Below are 26797 nucleotides of genomic sequence, written 5' to 3'. Positions count from 1 at the left end.
TGAGAGCGGAAGCGAAAGATGTTAAAAACACAGGAGGTTGCATGGCCTTAAAGAGCTTCTTGGTCTCACCATAGGGGATGCGCTTAGATGTTTTAATATCCTGTACCTTCCGTTCTTCGAGATAGATGGGGCAGATCCGGCTCCAGACAGGGTGACTCCCAGAGCAATTCACGCACTTCACAGGCGATGAACAATCGGCTTCGTCATGGGCAGGCTGACCACATTTACCACAAGTGGCTATCCCATTGCACCCCAACGTCGTATGCCCAAAGCGCTGACATTTAAAACAGTTGATTACAGTGTTGTTGTGATGAATTTTGGTGCAGGTGAACAGACATTTATTGTTGTAAATACCCTGTGCTTTGTATAAGGCTGTCTTCATTTTCAATAACCTAGTGTTCTGGGCAATTTTCTCCTTTCCTGTCGGTTAGAGCACTACACCTAGGTACTTAAAGTGTTTGACCCTGTTGATCTTGCCATGCTTTTTGTTCAAATTTGGAGTGTTTAATTTCGGTCAGAAGAACTCAGTTTTATGAAAGGAAATCTGTAGCCCTTTTTTTTATACACACTCTTTGAGTGCTTCTATCTGTCTGATTGCTGTAGTTTATCTGCGAGTAGTGCCAGATCGTCTGCGAAGGTTAGACAGCTTGTCCTTGGGTTGTCCAAGTCACACTGGCTTCCATTGGTCTTGTATTTCTTGTATTTGCAGCTCTTTCTCCCATTCCTTGATGACCTTATCCTGCACTAGTTTGAAGAATGCCTGTCTTGATCTCAAAGGGTTCAGAGATTTACCCCATTAACTTCACCTTAGATGTCATGTCTGTCAGTGTCTGATCAGTTCCAGTGTCTTGCCGTCCAAGCCTTGTTCATGTCGGATGTTGAACAATGACTGGCGGTCAACGGAGTCATGTGCCTTCTTGAGTCAATAAAGGTGCATATGACTTTACTGTTCCCGAGGGCTTTGATTTTCAGGGTAGTCTTCAGATTGAAGATTTGTTCTGCAAAGGAGTGACCAGGGCAGAATCCCGCCTGGTACTTGCTGATCTTATGTTCCAGTTGGTTCTGTGTTCTTTGGAGTAGGCATGCTGAGAGTACCTTGTATGTGACTTGTATTAGTGAGATGCCCCTGTAATTGTTCACATCTGTGGGGTCACCCTTTTTCTGCAGAGGGTGAATCAGTGCGCATTTCCAATTATCTGGCAACTTTTCTTATGCCTACATGTCTGTGATGATCTGTGTGAGTTCTCTGAGTTAGTTTGGTCCAAGGTTTTTCAGTAGTTTAGCCACTATGCCGTCTTCACCAGATGTTCTATTGTTTTTGAGGCTGAGGATGTGCCTGTGGACTTCGCCTTGTGACCGGGGTAGTGAGTCTGTGTGTCTGTCTGTAGGCTCTTCACCTGGAAATCTCCATGTGGGTTCTGGGTAATTGAGTAATTCTGAGAAGTACTGTGCCAGCACCTTACAGTTCTCCTTATTCGTCAGTGCCAATTTTCTGTCGCTATTTCTAAAGCAGAGGTTTGATGGTGTGTCTCCTTGGATGTGCCCTGCAAATGTCCTGTAGAAATCCCTTGCATTGTAGTTGCAGAAGTTGTTCTTTATAGAGTCTTAGAATCTAGCTGTTCCTTCAGGTATTTCCTCTTGGATTGTCTAATAATTTTTGCTGTCGTCTTTCATATTTTGTTGAGCACCTGTAAATTTTCTGGAGACTTGTTACTGTTGTATTTCTGGTATGCCAGTTTCCTGGTGATGAGTACATTCTCACAATCAGTGTCTCACCAGGGGTGCTTGGTATTCTTCTTCACAGGAATGAGGGCTTGTCTTTTTCTGTAATTTTTTGCAGAAATTTTGCCAGTCATTTGTATGTTCTTTTTCTCAAGCCTCTTTCACTCCAGAGTCAGCGATCTTTTTTGGGTCAAATTTCAGTAGGGGAGTTTTCTTACAGAAGATTCTCTTGGGGGTGAACTTGACTTTGTTGCATGTTAGGTAATGGTCAGAATCAATGTTGGCTCCCCTGCATACCTGTATGTCATGGATCTCTTTTTGTTCTGGGTACAAGATTGCCACGTGGTCAATTTGGAACTCGCCTAATTGCTGGGCTGGTGAACGCCAGGTTTTCTGTTTTCTGGGATGTTTTCTGAGGGATGTTTTCATGAGCTTGAGGTTGTGCTGCTGGCAAAGTTCTACAAGATGTGTGCCACTTTTGTTGGTGAATTTATGTGTGGGATAATTTCCAACTGTTTTCCTGTGCATTTTTTCTCTGTTGATCTGTGCATTGAAATTGCACATAAAAAGTTTGATGTCATCTTTGGAGACTTTGGATAATATTTTCTCAAGGGTTTACCAGAATTTATCTCTGGACTGTAGGTCTCTCTTGTTGCTCTTGTTTGTAGGGGCACGAGCATTGATCAGTGTGTATTTTTTGTTGGCACACGGAATGCGCATGATCATCAGTTGGTTGCTTACTGATGTGACTTATCTGATGGATTTGAGTATGGTATTATGGACCATGAAGGCCATCCCCAACAGTGGAGCACCTTTGGCAATTCTCCTATCAGTTTTGCTCTTAAAGATGTGGTACTTGCTGTAGTCTGTGGTGTCTTCGTCTGTGATACGTGTCTCTTGCAGTGTGGGGATCACTATCTTCTTCCTATTGAGTTCTGTCACTAGGTTGTGCAGCTTTCCATGCTGTATGAGAGTGGTGATGTTGAAGGTGACAATCTATGTTGGTGTCTTGTGTGGGAGTTTGGCAGAGAAATCTGACTTTCTCTATGGTCATGGAAGTCTCCACCGTAGATGCCATTGAGGTCTTCGCCGTAACCCTGGCAAGGGGCCCTATTACATGCTACTACCATCTGGAACCAGATGGACCCTGGTTTTTTAATGAGTGTGATACTCCTCCCACTCCTCCTTCCTCATCACTTGCAAGATGAGGCCCCGGGCTTGTGACCTGCAGTGGCGAAGTTCTTGAGCTTTTTATTATTATTTGTACACCATCAGTAGTTTCACTTTGTAGTTCCCAGAAGCATTGGTGGTGCACAAAATTGTAATCTGTTCTTCGGATGACTTCACTCTTAAAAGCAAGGGCTCTGGTTGGTAGACATTTCTAATACAGGCCACTTATGTTTGCATTATAAACTTGGTCTGGTGCAAAATTCTCTTCTTAGACACATTTTGGAACTCTTCCCAGAAGAAATTTGCAACCACAATATTTGAATTAAGCCACTCTCCTTGCACAGTAAGTTCACAAATCCTGTGACATTGTTTGAATCATGTTAACCATCCAGATGACACTTTACTTGTTTTCTGTAACTGTAGAGCTTCATCAAAAAATTTAGCTTTTTTGGCACACATTGCGCCTGAAACAGTGACACCTTGTGCTAGTTTTTGGTTAACCCTTTGCAAAAGAGCAGCATCTAATTCATCAAATGTAGATCTCTTCATGCTTTTTGTGCAGGTGGCCAAGAATTAGAGTCATATTTCTTGACAAAATCCTGTATTTTCTGCTTATTCTTTATAATGCCCTGATTAGTCTGCTCCAGTAACAAAACACTGGACAACTTTAGACTTCGAATGAAGTCAACACAGCATATGCATGCTTATTTGTAGCACAACTGGTGCTGCTCAGTGAACACACCACTCTTAAATAATGGATGTCCTGGAAGTAAGGAAGAATTTGAATTTTGCACCAATTGTCATATGGCGCTTGGCAGCCATGGTTTCTTCTTGTTTGTTATCTGTGATCCTGCTCATTAGTAGCAGCCTGGTAGATTTTGCGTGATGAACATTGTTGTTTGATGTTTATTTTCGTCATGGAAAGATGACAATCGAGCAATGTATCCAACTTACAAAAATTTGTTATAAAAACAGTGAAAGTCCCATGGCAGCCATTAGTGAATTGCATGTGACACTTGGACATAATGTTGCTCCAACCAAATCATCAGTTTGGAAGTTGATCTGGAAGTTGAGACCATGGGTTCTGTTTCAAACATTAAGATAACAGGGCTATGACATTCTGTTCGAACACAAGAAAACATTTCTGTCATGTGTGACAATGTGATCATAAACTCCAGAAAATTGGTTCACTGATGAGCTCAACAATTGATTTTATCACTAAGTTCACTACATGAAATCCTTTCAAAAGATCTGAAACTACATGTGTATAAGATTCAACTTTCGCAAGAGTTGAAACCTGCAGATTATGGAAACAAACATCGATTTGATCAGTGGGTCTTGGCTCAACAAGTGGAGAATGAGAACTTCACAAAAAGAATAATTTTCTCAGATGAGGTGCACTTCCACCTCAGTGGGTATGTCAATAAGCAGAACTGCAGAATTTGGTTAACGAAAATCTGCGAGTGACTGTGGAAGATGAGATGCATCCACAACGCACGAATGTTGGTTTGGGTTCTGGGCAAGAGGAGTGATCAGTCCATACTTCTTTGGAAATGGTGATGGAGCTGCCATCACTGTGAACGGTTGCTGTTACCAAAACATGCTTTCTGATTGTCCCTCTTATTGATGGAAATGATGATTTTGGTTTCATCAAGATGGTTCAAGATGTCACATATCTCGTGAAATGATTCCTCTGCTGAATGAAAAGATTCCTCAAAAAATTATCTCTTTACATGGCAACCAGGAATGGCCTGCCAGATCATGTGATCTTACACCTTGTGACTTTTTTTTATAGGGATTTGTGAAATCAAAAGTGTACGTGAACAAACCACTAACAATATAGCAACTGAAGGATGAATTTAAAAGGGTTATTAATGGCATACCACCAGATGCTAGTGAACTTGTCATCATGAACTTCAATGAATGCATTGCTCATTGCCATGTGGTCTTGGGTGGTTGTAGTAACCAAAACAAACTGCAGGAACACCTTGGGCTGTGGACTGGAGTGGCCAGGTGGGGAAGCTGCCGGCAGTGGAGCATGCACCACCTGGTAAACACAAGGACGTGTCGGATGACAGTCCAATGACAACCGACAACAACCAACCATGACTGACTATGACTGACACAACAAGGAAGAGATAAACAACGGAGACTTGTAGAAACCACAACACCAAACACCAACAGTAAATCCACTCGGAACCAGAGCCAGGCAAATGTCAGCAACGAGCAACGACCAGAACGCAGTACCGCTGCGATAGAAACGCAATCCAGAGTGAGTACCAGACTAACTGGACTTGGCAGAGTGGGCCCCTATATACGAAACTGGAGGGAGCGGCTATTGGCCATGGTCTGCGCATGGTGTAAGGGTGGCGCCATCGCTACGCGAGTGCTGCTGCAGACGCGGAGACCTCTATGGGCTGGCCACGTCCATTTGTTCTGGCACGTGTTCGACTTCTGCGGTGTGAGGTACTAGAGTGGTCATAGTTTTTCATAGATAGTACAAAGTATGCAGAACTTGTGTGTGTAATGCAGCCCAGGCGACGTTTACCTTAAGCAGAAATCTTTTTGGAATTCTATGTGATTTTGACACTACCTCAATGAGTTACTGATTGATGTCCCTTTCAGACTTTTGTCACACTTCATAATCACTGAACTCTGTACTCTGTGCTATATTTAGTAGAACGTGTACTTCATATATGCCATAACATGCCAGAGAAATAACAGTTACTTAATTTTCTGGACACACTATAATTTTCCCCCTCGATTTTGTTTTCCGCTATTATGGAAGGACTTATTTGTAAGCTCCTTCTTAGTTCAGGTTAGGTTTTATGTGCTTTTTGTTCTATAGATCCATAATGAGGTGATCCTCAAGGAGGTAGAACATATTGTTAAAAAATAACGTCCAACATCAATATGCTTCCACAGCCCAAGTGAAATGGTCCTCATGGATGTGGAATACATCAAAAATCTTAGACATACTTTCATTTAATAGTAGTAATAACAAACTTGTCACAAAAATCTAAATGTACAATACACTGATGTGTATATGATAAGAGAAAAATTAGTTTATCATACTTGTTTGCATTGATTGCATTATTGCACTGAAGATTTACAGAAAACAGATTTTACACAATACTCAGATTATTTGATATTATTAAAAATATATACAAATCAATCAGTTGTACTAAGAAAGTAGAAAGAATTGGCCACCAATAAATTCTATAGACTTCTCTTAAACTGAACTTTATTATTGGTTAAACTTTTAATGGTTTCTTGCAAGTTACTAAAAATATTTTTTCCATAATTTTTATGGACCAAAAGTAAGTGAATTATTTTTGTGGTTATTTTAATTTGTAGTATTGATTCCATGAACTGAGCTGTTGGTTTGAAAAAGAGGTATGTATGACAAATTTCCTTAAGGAACAAATGTATTGAAAATCGGCAGCTGGTTTCCTTGAATAGGCACTTGCTGGATTTTAACTACAAACAATTCCTATTACATATTTTTGGTCTCTGTAAACTGAAGCCTAGTTTTATGAGTTACACACATAAATGATCCATATTACATTAAGGGATGAAAGTAAGTGAAGTATGGTAGCTTTCTTATTTTTATGACACCTATGTCTGACATCTTCAGTGCAAATAAAGATTTGTTTAAGCACTTCAGTAGTTGTGTGGTATGGTCCTTCCACTTGAATTTATTATCAAGCTGTATTTCCAAATGTTAAATACTGCAACCATTTCTATCAGCCAATTATCATGTTCAAGTCATATACTAGGGGAAAGTTCATACAGAGTCTGAATTTCATGTAACGTGTTTTTTCAAAGTTTAGTGACAAAAATTCAGCTAGAAGCCATTTAGTTCTTAAATGAAAATCCCCTTTAAACCACGTTAAACAATGTTTTAGCTTCCTTTGAAGAAAATAAGTAAAGTTACACTGTTTCTGAAACTCTAAGGGACATTTGTTGGAGTAAATTTGGTACTTCTTATGATAAGTAAAGCTTTGTTGTATAGAAAGGATAGATTGCTACTCACCACATAGAGCAGGTGTTAACTGACAGACAGGCACTATGACAAATGACTACTAGATAATTATAAACTCTTAAGCTCTTCTTCGGACATACTCAAGACAAAAGACACACATATTTACATTGCATGAGTTCTCAACAACTTACACTTAAATGCCTAGAAGAGGGTTCATCAAACCATGTCCATACTATTTCTCTATTGTTCCACTCTTGAACACTGTGTGAGAAAAATGAACAGTTAAATCTTTCTGTGTGAGCTCTGATTTTTCTTACTTCATTACAGTGATATTCTTCTTCATATGTAGGATAGTGCCAACAAAATACTTTTGCATTCAAAGGAGATTAAAGTTGGTGATCAGAATTTTGTGACACGATCTCTCTGCAACAAAAAATGGCATTCTTTTAACCTCAATTTGTGTATTATATCTGAGAGACTCTCTCCCATATTTCATGATAATATATAATGAGCTGCTCTTCTTTGAACTTTCTTGATGTCCTTCCATCAATCCTGTCTGGCACAAATCGAATACCATGCACAGTAATCTGGGAGAGAATGTACAACTATTGTTCAGGCTGTCTTTGTGGTAGACCTATTGCATTTTCTAAGTATTCTGTCAATAAATTACAGTCTCTGGTTCACCTTCTCCACAACATTACATGTACGATTGTTCCATTTCAAGTTATTCATAATTGTAATCCCTAGCTATTTTGTTGAATTGACTGCCTTTTAATTTGTGTTGTTTGTTTTATAACTGAAATTTAATGGATTAGTTTTAGTACTCAAGTGGATGACCTCAGACTTTTCATTATTTAGAGGCAATTGCTACTTTTTGCACCATATAGATATTTTGTCTAAATCATTTTGTATTTCATATTGATCTTCTGATGAGTTTACTAGATGGTAAATGAGAGCATCATCTGCAAACAATCTAAGAAGGCTGCTCAGACTATCTTTTAAATGTTTATGTAGATTAGGAATGGCAGAGAGCCTGTAACACTTCCTTGTGAAACATCAAATATCTCTTCTGTTTTTACTGACAAACAGCTAGTTGTGTTTCTCAAGAATGATATTTTGTGAATCTGTGTGGACTATGTATAAATAGATCATTTTATTTGAGGTAATTCATAATGTTTGAACACAGTCTGTAATTTAGCACATTACTTCCATTTCCTTTCTTGAGTGTTGGTGCAACCTGCAACTTTCCAGTCTCTATATAGATATTTCGTCAAGTGAGCAGTTGTATACCACAGTCTGGACCAGAAGATTTGTCTTTATTGAGTGATTTAAGCTGCTTTGTTACACCGAGGGTATCTAGTTCCAAATAACTCATGTTAGCATTTGCTCTAGTTTTGAATTATGAAATATTTACTTTGTCTTCTTTGGTGAAACAACTTCAGAAACTGTTTTTAGTAAATATGCTTTAGGGTCACTGTCAATGGTAACATTACTATCACTATTGCAGAGTGAAGGTATTGATCATGTTTTTCCACTGTTGCACTTTACATATGATCAGAATCTCTTAGGATTTTCTGCCAGATTTCAATACAGATCTTTACTGTGAAAACTTAAGCATCTCACATTGAAGTCCACACAAAGTTTGAAGTTTGAGTAAAATGTAGGCAATCTTGAAGATGTGCATTCTTTTAAATTCAGCATGCTCTTTTTGTTACTTCTGCAACTGTTTTCTGACCTTTCTTCTGTATCACAGGGTATCAGTACCCTATCTTATTAATTTATTTGGTATAGATCTCTCATACTTATAATTCATACACACATGGCCAATGTCATCTTCGGGCACTAAGGCCAGGCTGCAACTATGTCTGAGGTGAACAGTGATCTTTGATGGGGTGGGTAGTGGAGGTACACAAGAGGCTGTAGTTATAATTTTGTGTGGATCAATGGCCTGATGCAAGTCTTTCAGTTGGATGCCACTTCGGTCACTTCTGTGTCAATAACTTACCCCAGCTATCCAACTGGGAAGAGGGGACCCAAAGTTTAATGTAGAATTTGAATAGTGTGTAATTTGGAGAATCCCTACATACATATTTCGCAATCCACCATGTGGTCCATGGAAGAGGGTACCTTGTACCACTGCTAGTCATATCCGTTCCTGTTCCACTGGCAAATGGAGTGAGAGAAAATGTCTATATGCCTCCATACACAGCCTAATTTCTCATATATTATCTTTGTGGTCCTTATGCAAAATGTTTGTTGGCAGCAGTAGAACTGTCCTGCAGTCAGCTTCAAATGCTGGATCTCTAAATTTTCTCAGTTGTGTTTCACACACACACACACACACACACACACACACACAAAAAAAAAAAAAAAAAAAAGTTGGCTTCTCTCCAGGGATTCCCAATTAAGTTCACGAGGCATCTACGTAACATTGGCATGTTGATTGACCATACTGGTAACAACTCTAGCAGTTGTTGTTGTTGTTGTTGTTGTTGTCTTCAGTCCTGAGACTGGTTTGATGCAGCTCTCCACGCTACTCTATCCTGTGCATGCTTCTTCATCTCCCAGTACCTACTGCAACCTACATCCTTCTGAATCTGCTTAGTGTATTCATCTCTCGGTCTCCCTATACGATTTTTACCCTCCACACTGCCCTCTAACGCTAAATTTGTGATCCCTTGATGCCTCAAAACATGTCCTACCAACCAATCCCTTCTTCTAGTCAAGTTGTGCCACAAACTTCTCTTCTCCCCAATCCTATTCAATACCTCCTCATTAGTTACGTGATCTATCCACCTTATCTTCAGTATTCTTCTGTAGCACCACATTTCGAAAGCTTCTATTCTCTTCTTGTCCAAACTAGTTATCGTCCATGTTTCACTTCCATACATGGCTACACTCCAAACAAATACTTTCAGAAACGACTTCCTGATACATAAATCTATATTCGATGTTAACAAATTTCTCTTCTTCAGAAACGCTTTCCTTGCCATTGCCAGTCTACATTTTATATCCTCTCTACTTCGACCATCATCAGTTATTTTACTTCCTAAATAGCAAAACTCCTTTACTACTTGAAGTGTCTCATTTCCTAATCTAATTCCCTCAGCATCACCCGATTTAATTTGACTACATTCCATTATCCTCGTTTTGCTTTTGTTGATGTTCATCTTATATCCTCCTTTCAAGACACTCTCCATTCCGTTCAACTGCTCTTCCAAGTCCTTTGCCGTCTCTGACAGAATTACAATGTCATCGGCGAACCTCAAAGTTTTTACTTCGTCTCCATGAATTTTAATACCTACTCCAAATTTTTCTTTTGTTTCCTTTACTGCTTGCTCAATATACAGATTGAATAACATCGGGGAGAGGCTACAACCCTGTCTCACTCCTTTCCCAACCACTGCTTCCCTTTAATGCCCCTCAACTTTTATGACTGCCGTCTGGTTTCTGTACAAATTGTAAATAGCCTTTTGCTCCCTGTATTTTACCCCTGCCACCTTTAGAATTTGAAAAAGAGTATTCCAGTCAACATTGTCAAAAGCTTTCTCTAAGTCTACAAATGCTAGAAACGTAGGTTTGCCTTTTCTTAATCTTTCTTCTAAGATAAGTCGTAAGGTCAGTATTGCCTCACGTGTTCCAACATTTCGACGGAATCCAAACTGATCCTCCCCGAGGTCCGCATCTACCAGTTTTTCCATTCGTCTGTAAAGAATTCGCCTTAGTATTTTGCAGCTGTGACTTATTAAACTGATAGTTCGGTAATTTTCACATGTGTCAGCACCTGCTTTCTTTGGGATTGGAATTATTATATTCTTCTTGAAGTCTGAGGGTATTTCGGCTGTCTCGTACATCTTGCTCACCAGCTGGTAGAGATTTGTCATGAGTGGCTCTCCCAAGGCCGTCAGTAGTTCTAATGGAATGTTGTCTACTCCGGGGGCCTTGTTTCGACTCAGGTCTTTCAGTGCTCTGTCAAACTCTTCACGCAGTATCGTATCTCCCATTTCGTCTTCATCTGCATCCTCTTCCATTTCCATAATATTGTCCTCAAGTACATCACCCTTGTATAAACCTTCTATATACTCCTTCCACCTTTCTGCCTTCCCTTCTTTGCTTAGAACTGGGTTTCCATCTGAGCTCTTGATATTCATACACGTGGTTCTCTTCTCTCCAAAGGTCTCTTTAATTTTCCTGTAGGCAGTATCTATCTTACCCCTAGTGAGATAAGCTTCTACATCCTTACATTTGTCCTCTAGCCATCCCTGTTTAGCCATTTTGCACTTCCTGTCGATCTCATTTTTGAGACGATTGTATTCCTTTTTGCCTGCTTCATTTACTGCATTTTTATATTTTCTCCTTTCATCAATTAAATTCAATATTTCTTCTGTTACCCAAGGATTTCTAGCAGCCCTCGTCTTTTTACCTACTTTATCCTCTGCTGCCTTCACTACTTCATCCCTCAGAGCTACCCATTCTTCTTCTACGGTATTTCTTTCCTCTATTCCTGTCAATTGTCCCCTTATGCTCTCCCTGAAACTCTGTACAACCTCTGATTCTTTCAGTTTATCCAGGTCCCATCTCCTTAATTTCCCACATTTTTGCAGTTTCTTCAGTTTTAATCTACAGGTCATAACCAATAGATTGTGGTCCGAGTCCACATCTGGCCCTGGAAATGTCTAGCAGTATGCCTCTCAATTGCTCTGATGTCTTCCCTCAGTCTGACCTGGTGGGAATCCCAAACACTTGAGCAGTACTGAAGAATGGGCAGCGCTAATGTTCTGTACTCTGTCTCCTGTGTTGATGAGTCACTCTTTCCCAAAATTCTCCAAATAAATGTATTTCAACCGTTTGCCTTCCCTACTAATGCCCTTTAATCTCATTCCATTTCATATTGCTTTGCAACATTACACTTAGATATTTAATTGACATGACTGTGTCAAGCAGCACACTATTAATGTTGTATTCAGACATTACAGGCTGATTTTTCCTATTCATTTGCATTAACTTATATTTTTTACATTTAGAGCAAGCTACCATTTGTGACATCAAGCAGAAGTTTGGTCTAAGTCATCATGTATCCTCCTGCAATCACTCAACAATGACACCTTCCTGTAAATCATGGCATTGTCAGCTAATAGCTGTGCATCATGTCTATCAGATCATTTATGTATATCTCATTATTGAGAGGTAAATGCTAGGTTAAAAAGCAGACTGCAAAAGCCATGGTAATACTGTGTGTGGAGTGGGGAGAGTGCAGTAGCACGCTTAGGACTGGAGAAGATGCTGTAGATGCCTTTGGGAGCATGCAGGGACTAGTGGATGTTGAGGCCAGGTGAATGATGGAAATGACAGATATGTTGTGGGGAGTGCTCCCTCCTGCGCATTTAAAAAAAGCTGGCATTTGTGGAAAGAAACCAGATGGCCAGACTGTGAAGGAGTCATTTAAATAAAGCACTTCATGTTGGGCAGCATGCTCAGCAACTGGATGGTTCTTGTCCACAGTTTAGTGTTGGTTGCTCATGCAAGCAAACAGCTTGTTAGTGGTCACACCCTCATAGAATATGACACAGTGGTCTCAGCTAAGTTGGTAGATAACATATCCTGCTTTCACAGGTGGATAGTGTTCAAGATACATGTGACAGAACTGAAGTACATTTAATGGATGGCAAAAGTCTTACATCTAGGTCTATTGCAGGGATATGAACCATGGAACAAGGTGAGGAGCAGGGGTAGCATAGGGAAAGACAAGGATATTGTGGAGGTTGTGTGGATTGCAGAATACCACTGGGGGAGGGATACGGGTGAAAGTAAGGAGGTTATTTCTCACTCCAGGTCGTGATGAGAAGTGCCAGAATAATTATGGAGAAAGTGATTAATTTGCTCGTCACATAATTGGTACTGACTCATGAGAGGATGCTCCTTTGTGGTCAGTCAGTGGATATATAGGGGATGGTAGGTAACTTGGAAGAAAAGGCATAAGAGATCTGTTGTGGACAAGGTGGGTAGAGTAATTTATGTCTGTGAATTCCTAAGCAAGACCCCTGATACAGTTGGAGAAGGTCTGCTCGTCACTGCAGATGTGATGAACACAGGTGGCAAGACGGCATGGAAGGACTTTTTGGTGTGCAGCAAGTGGTAGCTGTTGGAGTTGGTGGTTGGTAGGTTTGATACTGGCAGAGTTACCGATGCAGCCATCATTGAGGTGGAGGTTGTCATTGAGAAAGGTGGTTTGTTGTACTGAGGTGGATCATTTGAAGGGAATGGGGTAAAGATGTTGAGCTTCTGGATAAATGTGGATAAGGTGACCTCACCCTCAGTCCAGTTGATGAATATGCCATCAATGAAACTGGACCAGTTGAAGGATTTGGGATTCTTGGTTGTTGTCAAGGATTCCTCTAGAGGCCACATGAATAGGTTGGTGGAGGATGATGCCATGCAAGTGCTCTCTGCTGTACTGTGGATTTGTTTGTAGATGGTGTCTTAAGAGGAGAGTTTATTGTGATTGATATTGTAGTTGGGCATGGTGACCAGGAACAAGATTGTAGGTTTGGAGTCAGCTAGGCATTGGAAAAGGTATTGTTCAGTAGTGGTAAAAACATGGGCATTGGGTGTTAGTGTAGAGAGAGCTGACACTGACAGTGACAAGCAGGATGCTGAGAGGTGAAGGAACAGGAAATGTGGAGAGTCAGTAGAGGAAATTGTTAGTTTCTTTTTTGTAAGAGAGTAAGAAATAGGTATTAGGTTGAAAGTGTTGGTACACAAAGGCAGAGACTCTCTCTGTAGGGACTCATTAACCAGCCACAATGGGACATCATTGGTGTGATGTTTTTGTACTTTAGGAAATATGTAGAAGGCAGAACATGGGGAGTGGTGGGAGTGAGAAGGGAGATGGAGAGGCTGTAGGGTGGACCTATGGGTTTGAGGAGGGAGTGGAGATCATTTTGGAGAATAGGGCCGGGTCACTGTGGCAGAGCTTGTAGTTCAACAGATCTGACAGCCATTGGATTCCCTCTGCCAGGTAATCCCTGCAGTTCATAACCACAGAGGTTAGGAAATCCTGGAAAGTTAACAGGGGTTGATTTGGGGGAGTTGAGCAGATCACATTTAGGTAGAGGAGTATATTGAGTACTGTAGGGTTCAGTATTGGTTATGACTGAAGTGTGATTGGTAGGGTTAATGATGGAAAAAGTGTTTCCGTTGTATGGGCTGGTAGAAGGACAAAAGTTCTTTGACAAGCCCAATTACTGAATTTGTGACTCGGGTAAAAGGTAAATACTTTGGAAAGGTCTGGTGCTCCTCTGGGATTGAGGCTTTTGGAGGACAGTTTCAACCCTCTGTTGTGGGACTATTTAGACTCTGGGTTCTGTAGCATGATGAGAGGAAGTTCGTGAGGGTGTAGCAAATGAAATATGTCTATTAGTCAGGGTTTATGGGCTATGAGGGTATGCAAGGGATGTTTAATAGAGGCTCTTGTAGGGGGGGATATGCAGGAGGTTTAATAGAGGCTTTTGTAATGGTTGTGGGATAGTGATTGTCCAAGATGGAAGTGTGAGGTGAATAGATTGGGCAGGTTTTGGCAGTGGCATTGTGTGTGCTGCTCTAGTTCCTGGAGAGGAAGAGTTTCAGTATTGGCCAGCTGGAGTGGCCGTGCAGTTCTAGGTGCTACAGTCTGGAACCGACCGACCGCTATGGTCGCAGGTTTGAATCCTGCCTCAGGTATGGATGTGTATGATGTCCTTAGGTTAGTTAGGTTTAATTAGTTCAAAGTTCTAGGCGACTGATAACCTCAGAAGTTAAGTCGCATAGTGCTGAGAGCCATTTGAACCATTTTGAAGTTTCAGTATGGAAGATGAGATGTGGGAACTTCAGATTGCAGAGCAGAAGTATTTCGCAGATGAAGCAGAGGTAGTGCAAGGAGGTTTGGACTTATTTTTTATATGGTTTTGCAGTACCAGGTTGGTGAGGGTTATGGTTGGTGAGGGTTATGGAATGTAGGAATGTGAAGAGGTGGAGGTCACTGTGAAAGGATGAGTTGCAGCTGGAGATAGTTGATTTGATGATCAGGTCATTTGGGGGAATCCATTAGCTAAGGAATAGTATATGGCAATGGGTTCTGGCTACGGATAGGGAAGCTTTTTATGTATTTGTGCAGTTGGAAAGGGCAAGAATCCATAGTGGGGAATAAAAATATACAAAAGTATGTAAACATATGTGAAAATATCACACAAAACAAACAAGATTAGGTATATTGAAAGAACATAAGTATAGTGAAAAGTTAGGTGAAAAATGAAATAAAATTTATGTGAAAACAGGTTGAGGTCAGAGTGAAAATGGAAATAAAAATAAATAGAAAATATCATAACGAAGTGGAGTGTAGGTTGTTAGGTGATGTGTGCAGAGAGATGGTGCTGCAGATACTATTTTGAGTGTGGGCAGTGAGCTGTTTGCAAGAACAAGGGGAAAGGCTGTTAGTACAAGATACAAGGAGGTACACTTGGTTCAGCCAGTACCAGGAAACTGTGTGTGGGTGAAGGGAGGCAGTGGAATCAGTTTGAAGGTCCAGAAATTGTTATATCCATGGGAAGAATGTGGGATACAAGGTGCTGCAGTTACAGCATTCGGGAACATATAATGATGTGTTGGGCTCGGATGAGAAGGTTGATACAGGATGTCTCACAAGTCAAGAGTTTTACAGGGTGTGTGGTAGCAATTTGTAAGGTGATAAGGAAATATAGGAAGATAGAGAAAGATGAGGATAGACACTGAGAAATACAATGTGACAGAGAACAGTAACAAAGGTAAACAGAACTGGGTTGTAGGAGGATCCACAAGGAAAATCAAACAGTAGATAATCGCAGGTGGAAAGACAACAGTATGGAAAGGATAGATTTCTGCTCACCATTTATAGGAGGTGTTGAATAGCACATAGCCACAGTGAAAAAAGACTGCTAGATATTATAATCTATCATACTAATTCCGTAAACAGATTAGGCAAAACAAAATACACACACAATTACAGATGCACAACTCACACACCCATGACTACTGTCATCAACGAGCAGTGTGGCTGAAATGTGTCTGTGATGAATAGCAATCTTTACTGGGGTAGACAGGTAGGAGTGGTACAGAAGAGGTGTGGGGTGGGAAGGGAAGATAGTAGGATAGGTGGGGGAAGTTGCTAATGCTGTCTGTGGGCATGTGCAAGGACATGATGTGGACAGGATGGAACAGCTGCTAGGTGGTCTTGTTGTTATTGAACACTCATCTTCCAAATGTCTGACTCCAAGCCGGCAACCTCCTTCCTGGTCACTGACTGAGATGCAAGACATGTCTGATACATCCTCCCACTGCTACTACTCTAGTTCTGTCATAGATAGAGACATGGACTGAGATACAAGACCTGTCTGATACATCATATCACTACCATTACTCCAGTTCTGCCACAGACATTGCCAACCAAAAGAATGATAGAGTTATCTGTGAAAGCAGCCATGAGATCTACCAACTTAGCTGCTAGCTACTGAGTTGCTGAGGACTGCCCAGTCACTGAGCATGATGCCCAATATGATGTGCTTGATTTCAGTACTCCTGGAAGGACTGTCATGTCTATTCTTCCCACCGACATCAGTTTTAGTGGTTGTGCAGATGGAAACTCTCCCTGCAAGAAATTCTCCCTGCAAGATATTCTTTGTTTCCATAACCCCACTGGCCTCAACCTTTGCTAGTCTATGTCATCCACCTACCTATCCCCATCCCTGCTCTCACACAAGCTCTACATGTGCCTTCTGTCCACAAGCACAGCTACATAGTCATTTCCCCCTCTTTACGTTTCTCCTCTCTCCTTTGGTTTCCCTCTCCCTCCCCCCTTCCCCCCAAGCACAGATGAACCTAGCAGCCCACCTGTTCTGTTTGCATCAGATCACTGTAAACTCCCACATACTGCACTAGGATCTCCTCTAACCCATCTCTTCTTCTTCTTGCTCCCAATGTTTGCCTCATAGTTAACATTGCTTTAATAGACCTAGATACAAGACCTGTCACATACATCCTCCCACCACCACCTGCTTCAGTCCGGGCATAAGTGTCACCTATCTCATCAAAGGTAGGGTTACCTGCGAAACCAGTCATGTGAGCTACAAGCTAAGCTGCAACCACTGTCACTGCCTTATAATGGTATTCTACTTTCACAGAACCTTCTGTATTCATTTATTTTCGCTACATAATCTAGTGTTGCACAATTGTCTGAATGAATTAGACTTCTACAGTTTCCACTTAATGTGGTTTCTAACTTTCCTTCATCTATAATATCGTTTTCTCTAAAAAAAGGAGGTGTGCAGTCATGCTCTGTGGGACTGTCTTTTAAGACAAGGCTGCAGTGTGCTCGTATTTCATTTACAACTTTGTTTATCTCCTGACACAAAAATGTTTTCCCATGGTAATTTAGATGCTCAGTGTGCAAATTTCTTTCAAGTCTGCTAATATCCACTACATAACATTTAGCATAAATGGAACATAGTTTTTGATTTTAATATTTGTTTTACGAATCTCTTTGTTAACACATGAATTATAGATCAAGTCATGTCTGAGGTATTGTCACAACAATAGTGTTTTCCACCTTACTTACATCTAAAAAAAATTTCAAACCTGTTATACACTTTTTGGCTTCATTATGTGCTGCATCATTTGCACCAGTCACACAAACAACAAAGTCACTGTCCCTTCTTGTATTCTTGTGTTCTGAGATGCCTTCAACAATATTTTCTGTCCATGCACCAGGTTTTACGATGCCAGTTGCACGAACATCCGTATTCACATCCTGTAGAATATTTGCTAGCTTTCTTCCGTGGCTGTCCACTAGAAAGAGCACATTTTGTTTCTTTGTTTGCTGTTTCTGGCTGTTCTCGACGTTTTTGCAGCTCCTTAAAATGTTTTTATCTTCATGTTGGGTGGCTTGTTCACTCTCAATGTTTATGGGGTTGCTGCTGCTTTCTGATAACACACTGAACTTGTTTGTGCACACAAGATTAGGTTTATTCCATGTATTTCGTTGTGAGCAAGGCACTTTTTTAGTCACTTTGTTTGGCATTACACAAGAAATAGTTTTTGAATCGTTACACACCTTAGGCCACTGTTTTCACTTTGAAGGGCATTTGAGTTAGGCCTATTTACGCAGTTTTGACCGTTACTTTCACTGGCACTTGTGTTTGGTCTATTTACGCAATTTTGACTATTACTTTCACTGGAATGCGTGTTTAAGTTGTTTATGCTCTTTTGGCGTTTACTGCTCGCAACCAATGTTTTTAACTCACGGTTTTCATTCTCAAGTTTAGTGATATCTCATCTCAGTATATCAGCAACTAGCTGAAGACTTTTTAATTGTTCATTTAACTTTTCGATTTCTCCTTTACCGTTATTACAAACACTATTTTTTACAACGTGGTTGTAGCTTTTTGTGTCATTAATATTACTCACTTCTGCACTTGACACACTTTCCCTTAAATATTGTACAGCTTCCCAATCCGTTGTAGTTCCTACCTCTTTCGTCAGCTGAACATGTAAGGCAGACTCACATGCTTCACAACAAAACTTAATTCGCTCTTTCGAATTTCTCACGAGACGTATTTCACTGTTGCTTAGACCAACACAATCACTGTGAAACTGTTTTCTACACCATAATCCACAGATCATGAATATTTCCGTGGTTTTTATTAATTTATTGGACTTAAGACACGATTTACTCCTGTCACTAGCCACCATCTTCAAAGCCTTCTTGCTAAAGTTTTGAATGAATTTTTGATCCCTTTGTCAAAATATCCTTGATATTATTGTTTATGGTAATTAAATATTAACTGCTTGTTTACTGATGGAATATGAAACTGAAAGTAATGGAAGAGTGTAGTTCTTAACTTTCAAAGTGGTATTAATCCTAAATTACTGTAAGATTATTGTTTGTTCTTCCTACTTACAGGCCCATAGAGCTTTCCAGCTGAAAAGCAATAGGGAGAACAAAGTATTGCAAAGAAAGTTGAAAAGTCTGGCAAAATTTTGGCAAAATGATGCTGCTAACATCCCAAAATCATATGCAACAGATTCAGATGAAAATCACAATATGTTGAATGACCAAAACTCATCTGCATCACAGAACACAACATTGACTTCATGCACTTTTGATGCAACAGCTAAAGATACTCTGGGAGCATCTACTGTTGACACTGGAACAACTGAAGTTGTACAATTAAATAATAAGAATATGTCTGCTGAAACTGAAAATGAGAATCATTCTTCTATTGAAAATGAGGTGTGTAGAGTAATTATTTTTTTCTTCTCAGTTGATCATATTTATGAAAACCATTTTTCCCTACATTTATTAATCATTAGTTAACATTTGGAACGAGTGAATTCTTACATTTTTACTGTTCGTCATTATCTAACAATTACTTACAGTAGCTCATTGACAGTAAAGATCTGGAATTAGGTATTAGCTTTTAGCATATTTTTAGTTTTGAGTTGCTTCCTGCCTGTTGTGTCTTTTCCAATCTTGGTTTTAAAAATAGGGTGTTTATGTCCTGGGACAACCAGGTAATCCAGAATAAACCTGGGAATTTTTTTGTCTGGAGGAAACCAGAAATTCTTAGAATGCTCTTAATATACACTGTCATTTGCTGGTGAGGTAACATGATATGAGCTATGATTGGCTGGCAAAAGCACATTGCAGTGTTGATTTCAGTGCTTCGGAAACTAATGTGCCATGTTTGGTGGAATTCATATTTATACTTTTATAACTTTTTACTTTTTATACTTTTTATAACATGAAAATATGCAGCATACAAGTTGCTACACATCAAAGGTCTTTCCAAAATGCATTATATTTTTGCTGCAGGTTTTTTTTTTTTTTTTTTTTTTTTTTTTTTTTTTTTTTTTTTTTTTTTTTTTTTTTTTGCTAAGGTGCTGGGAAGTTCTATGCTGGTGTATAAAACCTTTAACATTCAAAGGACTGATACATTTTACAGGTCTGTGAGAAAGTATATTGTCATATAACACAAAGAAGGTGTATTTATATCCTGTAAAAAGTGTGTTTTTAACTGGGAAACCTGGGAAAAATTTGAGAATTTTTTTTTCCTTGTCTGAGTATACACCCTGTTGTAAGAGCCAACGGTACTATCTTTTTTGATAGTTTGTAAGTAGACACTCTTACTAGATTCAAATATAAAGTATGAAAATTTGTGTGTTAAAATACTGTCCATAAGGAAATAATACATGTAAAATCATATTATTATTACAAAAATCATGAAATAAACAAATAAAGATGTATCTTAGGATAATGTTGAAATGAATTAGATTTCATTTAAGTTACTTACATATGCATATAATTTAAGAACATAATAGGAAATACCAATTGAAGTCAAATTAGAGAACTGACAAACTTTCATTTACTCATTTACACAAGGACAAGCTACATAGAAAATAAATATATGCTGCTGACCATTAAAACTGCAGTTTGAGGTATTATAGCAAACAACATTTTATTTGTTGTGTGTGTACAGTGTAGCTGAAAGAATACATGATCAAATTTGTTGATGATTTGAAGGGATGTAGGGTGTGAAATTTTGTATGCAGAGCTTCCAGTTTTGCCAGAAAGAATGACTATAGCCCAGATGAGTGTCACGTCACACTTGCCTTGGATGACTGATATGAGTATGTAATTCCATACTGCTTCAGATCTATGACAGGAATCATCAATTGTAGCAATTGGCAAGTGGCATTGTGCCAGTCTGGCAGTAAGCCATGACCAAATGTTTTCAGTCGGGGAGAGATTTGAAGAATGTGCTAGCCATGCCAATGGTCAAACCGTCTGTATTGAAACAGCTGAGGACAGATGGGGCAATGTGTTGTCATGAGTTGTCTTGTTGAAAGACATCATCATAGAAACCTTGAAGGCAGGGTGCAGCAACTGGCCTTAACCCATCAGAAATACATCAACTGGTGCCCAAATTACTGGCTATGTGAACCACAGGTGATTTTGCTGTGTATCCAATGGCACTCTGTACCATCATACCAGGTGCTCAACCTATGTGATGATGACGAATGCAGTCTGGTGGAGTTCATTTACCTCAAAGCCTCCACACACATATACATGTATTGAATGCTGTGCACTGTAACAGCAGTAATCTGAAAAAAAAGTTTGGTGTCACTCCTGCGCTCATTGTTGTTGTTTGGTACACAAGTGTTAGTGGATCATTCTCTGTTGCCACACTAAGGAAACAGCAACAGTGGTTATCATGCTGACAGCCTGTGTTGTTCCTGATGCCATTGTTCTCTCCATGTGGATACTTACCTTGCCACAAACAATCCCACTTCCTGACTCGAGGTACACGATGTGGACATAAGATCCTGCACTGAGGTGACCTGAGTCATGGGATATCTCCTAATACCATGTCAGACCTCTTTTTGCCTGATGTAGTGCAGCAAGTCATGTCGTATGAACTCAATAAATTGACGGAAGTCCCACACAGAAATATTGAGCCATGCTGCCTCTATAGCCATCCATAATTGCAAAAAAATGTTGCCAGTGCAGGGTTTTGTGCACGAACTGACCTCTCGATTATGTCCCGTAAATGTTTGATGGGATCCATGTTGGGCAATCTGGGTGGCCAGGTCATTTGCTTTAATTGTCCAGAATGTTCTTGAAACCAGTCATGAACAGTTGTGGCACAATGACATGATGTATTGTCCTGCATATGTTGTTTGGGAACATGAAGTCCATGAATGGCTACAGATGGTTTCCAAGTTGCCGAACATAATAATTTCCAGCCCCTGATTCGTTCAGTTGGACCAGAGGACCTAGTCCGTTCCATGTAAACACAGCCCGCACCACTACAGAGTCATCACCAACTTGCACAGCTCGTTCTTGACAACTGGGGTCCACAGCTTCAAGGGATAGTGCCACAAACCTTACCATCAGCTCTCACCAACTGAAATTGGGACTCATCTGGTCATGCCATGGTTTATGAGTCATATAGGATCAAACTGATATGGTCACGAGTCCAGGAGAGGCACTGCAGCAATGTGGTGCTGTTAGTAAAGGCATTCACGTCAGCTGTCTGCTGCCATAGCCCAAGAATGCCAAATTTCACCCAACTACCCTGATGGGTATGTTCGTCATACATCCTACATTTATTTTTGTGGTTATTTTACGTTGTGTTGCTTTTCTGTTAGCACTGACAACTTTATACAAATGTGTTACTCTCGGTCATTAATTAAAGGTCGTCAGCCACCGTGTTGTCCATGGCGAGAGGTAATGCCTGAAAAATGGTATTTTCAGCCTACTCTTGACACAGTGGATCTTAGAATTTTGAGTTCCCTAATGATGTTCGAAACGGAATGTCCCATGTGTCTAGCTCCAACTAACACTCCATGTTCAGGGTCTGTTAATTACCATTGTACCATTCCATGTTCAGAGTTTGTTAATTCCCACTGTGCATCAATAATCATGTCAGACACCTTTTCACACGAAACATCTGAGTACAAGTGATAGCTCTGCCAGTGCACTGCCCTTTTATAACTTGTGTATGTGATACTGCTGCCATATGTATACATGCATATTATTATCCCATGACTTTTGTCATGTCAGTGTATGTCTGACCTTGTGGGTGCTAGTCAAATTGAGGCATTGGTATGGTCTTCCTGAATCCATTGATTCCATACTCACAGTGTGCAGTAAGGTTCCAGAACAATAAACCATTGTCTCAACAGACCACAACTCTACTTTTGTTGAATTTGATATGTATTTGTAGACATTTCTCCTTCTTACAGAAAGTAAATCATCTGATTGAAAAAGCCACTATACATTCATTCCTTGTACACAGAATGTAAGTGGTGCCACTCCTATCTATAAAACAGCAAGGTGAACCATGTACATGACCATAATCGGAAGTAACTAGATCATGTGACTTGATACAGTTATGTTTTAATTCAGAGCAGCATGCATTGTCAGCTTGAAGTATGAGCACAAAAAATGATAACAGAAAATACCTTTGTAGGAATCCATGACAACTTGCTGTTAATGTCATTAATTTTACTGACAACTGAAATAATAAAGATATGATATTGATAGAATAAAAATCTGCTTTCTCTATCAATATTCATCAACATGTTCCTCAGTTATGGATGTTTTGATAACCAAATAAAGGTATGATAGTGCTGACAGAGAAGACAATGGAAGTTACAAGCAAATATTGACAAACACAACAATCGTATGGATACATCATCAGTTGACTGTCACACATACTCCCACTTGTACCACACAGAAATCATGATTCCTAGCATTGAAAGCAACTGAAAGAGTTGGAAACAAATAAATCACTATGTCCACATGGAATTTCAGGCAATGGCCTTGCCACAGAGGATACACCGGTTCCCATGAGATCACCGAAGTTAAGCACTGTCGGGCGTGGCCGGCACTTGGATGGGTGACCATCCAGCCTCCATGCGCTGTTGCCATTTTTCGGGGTGCACTCAGCCTCGTGATGCCAATTGAGGAGCTACTCGACCAAATAGTAGTGGCTCCAGTAAAAGAAAACCATTATAACGACCGGGAGAGCGGTATGCTGACCACACGCCCCTCCTATCCACATCCTCAACTGAGGATGACATGGCGGTTGGATGGTCCCAATGGGCCACTTGTGGGCTGAAGACGGAGTGCTTTTACATGGAATTGCAATTTGGTTTTGCAGATAGTACTCTCCAGCATTGGTCCCTTACTTAGCTTTCATTTATCATGAATCTGTTGCCGGGTGCAAACTCCCAAACAACTGCTAAAAATGTAGGCGGCTCCCATATGGAAGAAGGATAAAAGAAAGACCCGCAAAAATAGAGATCAGTATCTTTAATGTCAACTTTCTGCAAAATTCTTGTTGAAATAAAATAAATTTTCTTGAGAAATAAAAACTTCTTTATACAAATTGGCATGGATGTAGAAAGCATCACTCATATGAAATGTAGCTCACCTTTTTTTTGTGTGATATTCTATGAACAATTGGTGAAGGGCAATAGGCAGATTCTATATTCCTAGATTTCTAGAAAGCATAAGACACAGTGCCTCATTGCAATTAATGAAAATCCAAGTGCTTGAAATAGATTCTCTTGTCATTGATGGCATGTGTACATTAGAGAGCAGATTGTCATCAGAAGTGTCCCAGGTAAACGATAGGACTGCTCTTGTTCACTAGACAGGGTGAGTTGTGTAACTAAGTAAGTAAGTAACACCACTTTTATTTCGTGAATAGCTCCAGGTATCAAATCGAGGTTTTCTGCAATTGATATTGTGCTGAGGGGCATGTTGTATTTTTGTGTGGATAATGCTCTGAACTATGGTATATACTGAGATATTTAAACAAATAGGGATTTTTTAAAAATATAACAGTATACTTTTCATAACTACTATCAGCAGCTCTTGGAAACATCACCAAGCAGAGCTCCCATGCCAGGATCCATCATTATATGCAGTGAGACAGGCCTATGCTACTAAAATTAACCCTCATTACCTATTTGACATAGATGCATGGCCGGCTATTATTTTTGTGTATGTAACTATGGCATATGCTAGCTTCTAGTGTATCAGATGGCACTTAAGTAAACTGTTTCAAATTTGTGTACATTTCCAGGTTTTGTGGAATTGACTACAGTTTTGCCTGTCAGATTTCCATTTAAACACTCCCCCTTGCTGCTTACTTATCAAAGCAAAAACAAAAATGTCAGTCATTCATACTCCATAATGATAAACAGCCCTATTCAGAGAGAAAGAGCAACACCTGTATTTCCAATTGCCATTTGAGATACAGATGACCAGGTGAAAGTATAGTGCATGATATGTTATTGCATGCTGTGGTGATTCGGCGGTGCATGTAATCTGGCATAGTTGGGGATTCATGATAGACTGCCGCTTTCAGTGCTCCCCATAGAAAGAAATCAATAGGACTGAAATTATGCAACCTGCCTAGCCATTGTCCTACAGCATTCCATCCTATCCACAGGGTGTCTACGACCTGAGACAACCGGGAATTTTTTCATCCGGGAGAAAACTGGGAAAAACCCGGGAATTTTTTTGAATTACGAGAGTTTTTCATTGTTTTTGTTCTCAGTTAAATTTTTGTAATTTTGACTTGTAAGAACCAATACTCTAACAAAGGATATTAATGTATCCTACTACTTTAGAAACATGAATGAGAGAAGAAACTGAAATAAAACTTAAATTGCAAAGAAAATATGCCATATACAGCAACAAAACACAGTGCTCATACAAGCATCCTGCCAACAGCAAAATGTGTCAAAGGCTTTAGGAAGACTATGCAATGCTTCGTAGCAACAAATTGCCTCTGATGAGCAGCCTAGCATCCAGCGCACGTTGGTCTATCAATTATTTGTATGAATATATAGAGGGAAACATTCCACATGGGAAAAATATATCTAAAAACAAAGATGATGTGACTTACCAAACGAAAGTGCTGGCAGATCGATAGACACACAAACAAACACAAACATACACACAAAATTCAAGCTTTCACAACCAACAGTTGCTTCGTCAGGAAAGAGAGAAGGAGAGGGAAAGACGAAAGGATGTGGGTTTCAAGGGAGAGGGTAAGGAGTCATTCCAATCCCGGGAGCAGAAAGACCAACTTTAGGGGGAAAAAAGTACGGGTATACACTCACACACACACACACACATATCAATCCACACATATACAGACACAAGCAGACATATTTAAAGGCTAAAGAGTTTGGGCAGAGATGTCAGTCAAGGCAGAAGTGCAGAAGCAAAAGATGTTGTTGAATGACAGGTGAGATATGAGTGGTGGCAACTTGAAATTAGCGGAGATTGAGGCCTCGTGGATAATGGGAAGAGAGGATATATTGAAGGGCAAGTTCCCATCTCCAGAGTTCGGATTGGTTGGTGTTAGTGGGAAGTATTCAGATAACCCGGACGGTGGAACACTGTGCCAAGATGTGCTGGCCGTGCACCAAGGCATGTTTAGCCCCAGGGTGATCCTCATTACCAACAAACACTGTCTGCCTGTGTGCATTCATGCGAATGGACAGTTTGTTGCTGGTCATTCCCACCTATAATGCATCACAGTGTAGGCAGGTCAGTTGGTAAATCACGTGGGTACTTTCACACGTGGCTCTATCTTTGATCGTGTACACCTTCCGGGTTACAGGACTGGAGTAGTTGGTAGTGGGAGGGTGCATGGGACAGGTTTTACACCGGGGGTGGTTACAAGGGTAGGAGCCAGAGGGTAGGGAAGGTGTTTTGGGGATTTCATAGGGATGAACCAATTTGTATGACTTTGAAATGTGTCCCTGTTGGTTTTTGAACATTGTTGAACACATTCTAAGTTGATTTCTGAATGAATCATAAGTTGATTTGTGAGTTTGTGCATAATGTACATGATGTTTCTGTCAGTGGAATCCTCGTCACATCTAGAAATAAACTTTCCTGCAGACGAAATGCCCTATACGAGCTAAACAGAGTATAGCCGAACGAAAGAAAGCCAACCACTGTCAGATTATGTGGTTGATTGGGTGTGTGAATGACGAGCATTGTTATGATTACCAGTGAAATCCATAGATTCAGACTACCAAAGTGAGAATAGACGACTAACATGAATAACAGGTAAGAAAGATTACATATTATCTTCTCGGTGTATCTAAGAAAATGAAGTTTTGACAGAAAATTTTTGATCAGATCGATATACTAGAAAGGGCCAGCTGTACAGTCTCGTGCTAGCAGCCGCTTTAATGGGTATTCTGGAAGTAGCATAGAAAACGCGTTGAACGAACACGTAATAACGCCTAACCGGAAAATAATCATGGGATAACTAAACTGGTGATTCTGGCAGAGTTAGTCAAGTTAACCAGTGAATA

General features: G+C 40.0%; 1 pseudogene; it reads left to right on the top strand.

Annotated features, from left to right (window-relative positions):
* The first annotated feature begins 23260 nt into the window (after positions 1 to 23260).
* Positions 23261 to 23377, top strand: LOC126337453 (5S ribosomal RNA; annotated as a pseudogene).
* The last annotated feature ends 3420 nt before the right edge of the window (positions 23378 to 26797 follow it).

Source organism: Schistocerca gregaria, chromosome 2 (genome assembly GCF_023897955.1).
Source record: "Schistocerca gregaria isolate iqSchGreg1 chromosome 2, iqSchGreg1.2, whole genome shotgun sequence".
Lineage (NCBI taxonomy): Eukaryota > Metazoa > Arthropoda > Insecta > Orthoptera > Acrididae > Schistocerca > Schistocerca gregaria.
Note: the sequence above shows the minus strand (reverse complement) of the source record. Positions and strands in the feature narration are given on the sequence as shown.